The sequence below is a fragment of the Aulonocara stuartgranti genome (assembly GCF_965226115.1).
Source record: "Aulonocara stuartgranti genome assembly, chromosome: 23".
Classification (NCBI taxonomy): Eukaryota; Metazoa; Chordata; class Actinopteri; order Cichliformes; family Cichlidae; genus Aulonocara; species Aulonocara stuartgranti.
Genome location: NC_138958.1, coordinates 41753342 through 41761828, shown reverse-complemented (window position 1 = coordinate 41761828; position 8487 = coordinate 41753342). Strand labels below are relative to the sequence as shown.

The window sequence follows — 8487 nt, the reverse complement described above, 5'->3', positions numbered from 1 at the left end:
CAGAAGAGCCATAGAAGTTCCGTAGTGTGAAGGTATTTCGGCTATTTCAAGTCTGACAAAAAACAGAGTAGCGTGCACTGTAAATTGTGCCGAAAGCAAGTCTGGAAATACAATAAACTGGTGCATGCGCTACGTTCACACGTACCCGGGTATTTTTGAAAACGCAGATTTTTCTATGCGTTTGCACCTTTCGTCCACACGTAAACGGCGTTTTTGGTCACTGAAAACGAAGATTTTTGAAAACTCCGTTTTTGCATTTACGTGTGGACTAGAAAAACGGAGAAAATGCAGCGTCAAAGGTGTGCGCATTTTTTGACGTCACACTGTGCGCCACGTTATTGTTTCAGTGAAATGAATTTCTACAATACTGTTACTGTTAATTCTACTCTCTGCAGTGTTTAAATGCTTACATATACACACAGTTACTGTCCCTCCACGCATACGACTCGGTTCTGCTTCTATGCCCCAGCTTTGTTTACTTTTTCCCACCGAGGCTTCTAGACTTCTGATTGGCCAACATTTCTGCACGGTTAGGAATCTAGCGCCACCTGCTGCTTTGGCATGTTCATAGCAGCGTTTTCCTTCATTTCTTCCTTTATGTGTGGACGGGATTATTTTTTAAAACGAAAACGGAAAATCTCCGTTTTCAAAAATACCCGTGTACGTGTGGACGTAGCCTCAGTCTCTGACTGGAAGCGCTAATTCGTCATTCGGCTTTTGTCAGACTAAAGTAACTGTTAAAACTGTTTGAAAAGCTAAGCTATACAACAAGGACAGATTGAGAATTTCCTTTTAGTTCTCAGTTTATTTGATATTGACAAAAGTTAGTGAGTTTTGTCTGTTCTTCTGTAAAACAAACTAAGATTTATTTTTAGAATTAATATTTTGTTTCTAAGTGGAATTGACAATTTAGTCGTCTGTTTCGTTTGTTCTATTTTGAAACTTAAACGCTTTAACGGCTGCCTTTTGTGTAGTTTGCAATATTTGCCTTTATTTATCTGAAAAAGTCTCATGTTCCTTGAGTACATCTACCCTGTTGAACTTATTATGGGAAATAAATATTTAAATAAAAACAAGCTGCTGATTATTTCACATTTTACTTGTGAGCAACGTCACATTTAAATCTTATATCGTGATAGATATCGTTATCGCCTGAAATGAAAAAAACATATCGTGATATGAAAAAATGTTATATCGCCCAGCTCTAAGGTAACCTAACACTGACCATGAACGCCACAATCACTGTGCGCCAGTCCAACACAGTGCTTTACTGTGAACTCACCACAGTACTGCAAACTAAAGTGTTTATCTTCCAGTCCAATCCAATCCATCTTTATTGAGAAAGCACTTTAAAATACCCAGGACAAAACCAAAGTGCTGTACAGTAAATGAGTTAAGAACAATAGAATAAAACATAACAGTAAAAAAATAAAACACATAATACATAAAAAATTTAAACAGCCCTATATTTAAAAACAAGATAAAACAGCAAAAATAAACTAAAAAACTCAAACTAAAAACCAACATCTTACAAGGTGTCAAAGGTCAGGGTGAAGAGATGAGTTTTCAGGAGTGATTTAAGAACAGGCAGAGAAGAAGCCTGTCTAATCTCTAAAGGCAGATCGTGTCACAGTTTCAGAGATGCTACAGCAAAAGCACGATGTCCTCTAAGTTTGCGCTCAGTCCTGGGAACATTCAGGAACAGCTGATCAGCTGACCTGAGACAGCGGGTGGGTTTATAATAGTGATGGGATTTCCGGCTCTTTTTAGAGATCCGGCTCTTTCGGTTCGGCTCACTAAAAAGATCCGGCTCTTTCGGCTCCGAACCGGCTCTTCAGGTTGTTTTGTTGCTTTAATTAATTTATTATTAACAATAATATAAAATTATGCACAAAAGGAATTACTAACGTAAAAACAAGTGGTTTTATTTATATATGTTTATATATAAATATATGCGGTGGCCCCTAGAGACAAAACACGTACAAACTCCAAAACACATTTCTAGCATGAACTGAACTTCCAAAGCAGAGCTACTAGATCACTTAAATTACACAATTGAAAGCATGTGTGTATTGTTTGTGTATTTATACACAGGCACTCATATATATATTCAAATAATTTAAAAAAAAGTTCATTTACCTGTTACTACCACACACCAAATCCGGTCGTTGGTACTTGCTGGCTTGTGTAGCCACAAGATAACAAAGGCTCAACACTGCGCCCAGCATCCTGGAGCACTTCTGTTGTCTTTTGTACGTGTTTTGAGTTTTTATGTGCTTCTGAGTTTTTACGTGCTTCGGAGTTTGTACGTGTTTTTACGTGCTTCGGAGTTTGTACGTGTTTTTACGTGCTTCGGAGTTTGTACATGTTTTTACGTGTTTTGGAGTTTGTACGTGTTTTTACGTGTTTTGGAGTTTGTACATGCTTCAGAGTTCGTACGTGATTTGAAGTTTGTATGTGCTTTGTCTCTAGGGGCCACCGTAAATATACTTTTATTTATTCACTCCACATAAAATGTAATAAATAAATCATATAATACAAAAATCAACTATTCACATTTCAAGTTTTAACTATTTAAATTTTCAGCTTTTTCCTTTCACAAATTTAAAGTGAAAAGAACACAAAACACTGCAAACCACAACACAATTAAATATAAATTATAATATGAAAACAAAAAGAACATGCATATTCTCTGTCATATGGACCTGCATGAATAAACTTTCTCAATCCTTTATCATCTGCAACCGAAAATAGTTGTGGATGATTACTATACCTTTCTAATGTTGTTGTCCCTGCCTCTCTTTCTCTCTCTCTGGCTCTGTTCCTGTGCTACTGAGTGTAACTACCGCCCCTCCCCCCTCTGCCCAGCGTAAAGCACAAGGCTCGCGTGCAGAGTGAAGCGGAAAAAAAGTGCGAGAGAGAGAGGCTGAGAGAAAGAAAGAAAAAAAAAAAAAACCCACGTGACGGCTCGCGATAAGGAGCCGGCTCGCGTCGTTCACGTCAAAGAGCCGGCTCTAAGAGCCATTTCGTTCGCGAACGACCCATCACTACAGTCCAGCCCTGCAGGTTAATACTGGCAGTGTCACCATGCCAGCTGACTGTATTTCATCATCAGCCAGTGTTGTTCTTTATCAATATTACCAAAGTTTACCATAAGGCAGCATATAAAGTATTTACTTGCTTTCAGGTGTTATTCAAATGTTAGTCTTTTCAGTTGTTTCCCCACTTTTTTCCTGTTTCAAAATCAAACACCAGTTTGTGAGAAGATTATCTTCTTTTTTTAATAGGCATTGGTTTTGCATTGGCATTAGCTAATTTACCAATTGTATGTTAAAATGTTCGTATTTTAATATTCAAAAATGTTTTTGCCCAAAACATATGTGCACTACATGTCAGTAAAAATACTATGCAAATATTGATGTCCTTGACTGCTGAATAAACACTGACTGATTGTATCTCTTGTACTTTATCAACGAAGTATCTAAAAACTTTGCACCGTAGTGGTTAAAATCTCATTCTAATAAGAGTTAAAAGCGCATTCGCTTATTAGGTTTACAGGGTTATTGAATTATGGTTAACGGTTGGTAGAATTGTTTTTAACATTATCTGACAATTACATCTGCCACCCTTCTCCAAATCTGTGCCCCTACCTGGCCCCCCCAACAAAAGATTTCTAGACACGCCACTGCTCGTTTACGGAGGGTGCAAAATGCGGCAGCTTGTGTTTTAACTGGCACTCGAAGGTTTGAGCACATCTCCCCTATTTTAGCTTCACTTCACTGGCTGCCCATTTCTTTTGGCATTCATTTTAAAATTCTTTTATTTGCCTTTAAAGCTCTCCATGACCTAGCTGCATCTTAACTCTCTGAGCTGCCACAGTCTTATAAACTAGTGATGGGTCGTTTGCGAACGAAATGGCTCTTAGAGCCGGCTCTTTGACGTGAACGACGCGAGCCGGCTCCTTATCGCGAGCCGTCACGTGGGGGTTTTTTTTTTTCTTTCTTTCTCTCAGCCTCTCTCTCGCACTTTTTTTCCGCTTCACTCTGCACGCGAGCCTTGTGCTTTACGCTGGGCAGAGGGGGGAGGGGCGGTAGTTACACTCAGTAGCACAGGAACAGAGCCAGAGAGAGAGAAAGAGAGGCAGGGACAACAACATTAGAAAGGTATAGTAATCATCCACAACTATTTTCGGTTGCAGATGATAAAGGATTGAGAAAGTTTATTCATGCAGGTCCATATGACAGAGAATATGCATGTTCTTTTTGTTTTCATATTATAATTTATATTTAATTGTGTTGTGGTTTGCAGTGTTTTGTGTTCTTTTCACTTTAAATTTGTGAAAGGAAAAAGCTGAAAATTTAAATAGTTAAAACTTGAAATGTGAATAGTTGATTTTTGTATTATATGATTTATTTATTACATTTTATGTGGAGTGAATAAATAAAAGTATATTTACGGTGGCCCCTAGAGACAAAGCACATACAAACTTCAAATCACGTACGAACTCTGAAGCATGTACAAACTCCAAAACACGTAAAAACACGTACAAACTCCAAAACACGTAAAAACTCCAAAACACGTAAAAACACGTACAAACTCCGAAGCACGTAAAAACTCAGAAGCACATAAAAACTCAAAACACGTACAAAAGACAACAGAAGTGCTCCAGGATGCTGGGCGCAGTGTTGAGCCTTTGTTATCTTGTGGCTACACAAGCCAGCAAGTACCAACGACCGGATTTGGTGTGTGGTAGTAACAGGTAAATGAACTTTTTTTTAAATTATTTGAATATATATATGAGTGCCTGTGTATAAATACACAAACAATACACACATGCTTTCAATTGTGTAATTTAAGTGATCTAGTAGCTCTGCTTTGGAAGTTCAGTTCATGCTAGAAATGTGTTTTGGAGTTTGTACGTGTTTTGTCTCTAGGGGCCACCGCATATATTTATATATAAACATATATAAATAAAACCACTTGTTTTTACGTTAGTAATTCCTTTTGTGCATAATTTTATATTATTGTTAATAATAAATTAATTAAAGCAACAAAACAACCTGAAGAGCCGGTTCGGAGCCGAAAGAGCCGGCTCTTTTTAGTGAGCCGAACCGAAAGAGCCGGATCTCTAAAAAGAGCCGGAAATCCCATCACTACTGGACTGGGACAAAAAATTGGGCATTTTCACTACAGACCAGCCCACCAGGTATTAAAGCCATAAAGCCTTTGAATGAAAACAAACGCTGTTGTGACAGTGATGTACACTGTCTTTTTGGTATATGTATGATTTCTATACATTTTACGTCAGATAAAAACTTTGTTCGCAAGATTCAGATAATTATTTAATAAAAGCTAAATATTTGAAATGAGAATAAAAAAGAAAAGTATTTCTTTGTGACCCCCTCTCCCTGTTAATGCCCTACCTGGCCCCCTGGCAACACTTTGCTAGATCCGCCCCTTGAAGAAAATATAATCTGATCAAACATTATTCAGCTTTAAATATTGTTCAGCTTTAAAGTTACTGTGCAACTGTGTAATAAAAATGTGCTCACGACTTTGGCCTTGAGAGCGATAAGAAGCGATCGCCTCATCCTGCAGGTGCAAGATATCTGCAAGCGAAGAGACTAGAACACCCAAGGCCGATTTCCTTTTATGGAGTTGTTTTTCTGCTAATGCAGCACTTTCCTCACAACCCCCTCCTGTAAGTTTTAGAGAATATATACCCATCCTCACAGCGAATCTTGGGAATCTCCTGATGTGAGCTGTGTTGAGAGGTTGTCTCTGTCTCAATAAAAGTTCACTGATTCCCCATCTGCCGCAGGTGTCCGGTTGTCTTCATTCTCCGCCAGCCTGGTTAAGTCAATTCCTCCTTAACATCTAAAAGAACCTATTTAATGAAGGAAGACGGGTTCACTTTGTGTTTAATATTATTCTATTGCTGTTGTTGTTTTTTTTGTATCCTTCAATTGGCGTCACGAACAGGATCCGCTCCAGGTCAACTGGAACGGATGGGAGGATTTCGGCCGTGGTCTGAGTGAACGGAGTTTGGACAAAAGCTGTGTGCACACAAAAACAAGGTAAGCAGACCTTTTATTTCTGCTATATTGAACATTATAAAAATACTTAGTGTCCAAACTCCTAGTAATTCATAACCAAAATTGTCTGGCTTACTTAAGGCTTGTTGAGAATCAGACAAGTGAATAAGAAATAAGTGAATAAGAGATAAGTGAATAAGAAATAAGTGAATAAGTGAATAAAGATAAGAGTGAACTGAGGTCTGACCACGGTTGCAGCCGACGGGTTGCTCTCCGGTGTCGGATACATACCTCAGTGCAGGTCTGGGACCTTGAAAGGGTTTATTAGTAACGCCTTTCTAAACAAATTAAAAGGTTAAAGGCCTTGAGAATATTTTTTAGTAATATTCTCTAAACTACAGAAGGGTTAGGAAGGCCCAGAGGACTTTATTAGAAAAGATCCTCTAAAACTTAAAAAGGAGAAGTACTGGTTGGAGTCCAAAGGAGGGGTCCCTTTGATCAATAGGAGAAAACGGATCTCTTCTTAAAACCCCGATGATTTTAGTGTTTTAAATGTTTTGATGTTCTGTTTGATATTGGACACACATAAATACACGCTGAATGCTTGCTGTGGAACACTGGGCAGGACAGTTTGGTTCTCCGTTGTTCACAGATTACACAATTAAAGGAACTAGGTTCCTCTTTTGGTTAAAATAATACACCACACATAGAATTTTTTTTTTTACACATTTATTACATACATAAGGAGGGTAATGAGTGACTGCAGGTAATGTATGAAGTGTGAATGAGACGTGTGAACAAGGTGACAACCAACTAGCACCCCTATCAGGAAGCTCTAGGCAAGGTTACCCGCCAGACTCCGGTTTGGTAGAAGCTTGGTAACACCTGAAGGGATATTTCAGTGCTGACTCACCTTTAAAGCAGCGCCCCAGCTGTTAGTGCCTAACAGAGGCAGAAACCCAGCTGGCCCAAATTCTCCTTTAAAATCAATAAAAGAACACTCCTCCATTGACAGTAAAATGGATGGAGAATTAGATCGAGAAACTAATGATGATGGTTGGGGTCCCGGTGTTATTCTTAGCACATTGGGAGAACAATTAACATGTGTTGAGACAGTCATCAACTCCACACACCAGCCTAAAGAAGCAAAAAAGCAGAAAGAGTCATTGAGGAAAACAGCTGAAAGGTTAATGAAAGAAAAGGGAAAGGACGAGGGGAGTAGTGGTAACTGGGGAATAATTTGGCAGAATAAGGCTATGCAGGCAAAAGAGAAAGAGGAAGAAGCCAACTCAGCAGCAGCAGGTGCAGGTGTGATGAGCGGGGTGAGACACAGAAAGGAAGCAGATAAGCACGCAGGCCGCAAAGCTAAATTTAATCACTGGGTGTGTTTATGGGAAACTGCAAAACCACACATGAAGAAAAATAGGTCTCAGCCACCTCCCTATTCTGCCTCAACTCCTCCCTCAGCAGGCATATATCCGGTACTTAATATCTCTGGTGGAATAATGACTATTGGAGAAGAACCGCCCGTAGCTCCAACTCCCATAGATACCAAGCATTTTTGCCCAGGAAGCTCCTCTCTGTCGGCGACATCCTCAGCTAGTAGTAGAGCCCCCTCTTCTATGTCCCATTGTTTTGGAACCGGATCTGAGGGCCTAACTGACCCCCCTGCGAGCGCACCATTTGCGGTTCGAATGAACAGACAGGAACCCACTGAACAACAATTAACTGATCAAGAAGCAGCATTACGCACCTGCTTAAATGAACATAGGTCAGTGGTCCAGGTGAATAATCGTGTTGCGTCAGCCCCTCTTTCCCGGTCCAACCCCTTTGCCAGCACTCCTGTCGCTGTTAAAGGAGATCTGACCGCTACTGCAAAAACTGAGCCTGGCACTTCACCAAATGTCACAGTTACCATGTCTTTGGTGGGCCGTCAGGATCCGGAAACACAGATGAGTTTAGCCCACGTTTTTGCTGACACTGCTACCCCACCAGGCGGGGAAGAAACTGAGGATACTGATGATGAACTCAGTGACCTTAACAATACACCCCCCTCTACCCCTCCCAGTTTAGGATATCAGACTAGATCTAAGGGCCCTGTGCCTCAGCCTCCAGGCATATTTCCCCTGGTCCAGACTAAAGCGCAACGTAGACCAGTGTATCAACCTTATTCATTCGGAGATGTCCAGGCCCTAGTGGACAAACTCCCTGACATAACGGAGGGAGGGAATGCCTGGTTGGCTGGTTTGGATAAATACACAGCTGGACAGGACCTCGCACTGGGAGATTTTAGAGCTATTATAACTAGGTGCACATCCCGATCTCAGGCAGCGGACCTGGAACAAAATGCGGGTACTACCATGCATGAGAACGAGGTGCCACTAATGCAGGCCTTGAGGTTTATTGGACCGGCCCTGCGCAAACAATTCCCACCCAAAAATCAAGGCACCTT

At 40.3% G+C, this 8487-nt stretch overlaps 1 long non-coding RNA gene across 3 annotated transcripts in view; it reads left to right on the top strand.

Annotated features, from left to right (window-relative positions):
- The first annotated feature begins 4146 nt into the window (after nt 1-4146).
- Nucleotides 4147-8487, top strand: part of LOC309700766 — a 187256-nt gene continuing 182915 nt past the window's right edge. The window contains exons 1-2 of one of the 3 annotated variants that reach the window (XR_014274734.1): nt 4147-4163; nt 5983-7221. This is a non-coding gene — a long non-coding RNA (uncharacterized lncRNA). Of the gene's footprint in view, nt 4164-5451; nt 7222-8487 lie in introns of those variants that run through there. The other 2 variants (XR_014274736.1, XR_014274735.1) reach the window with 2 other exon arrangements.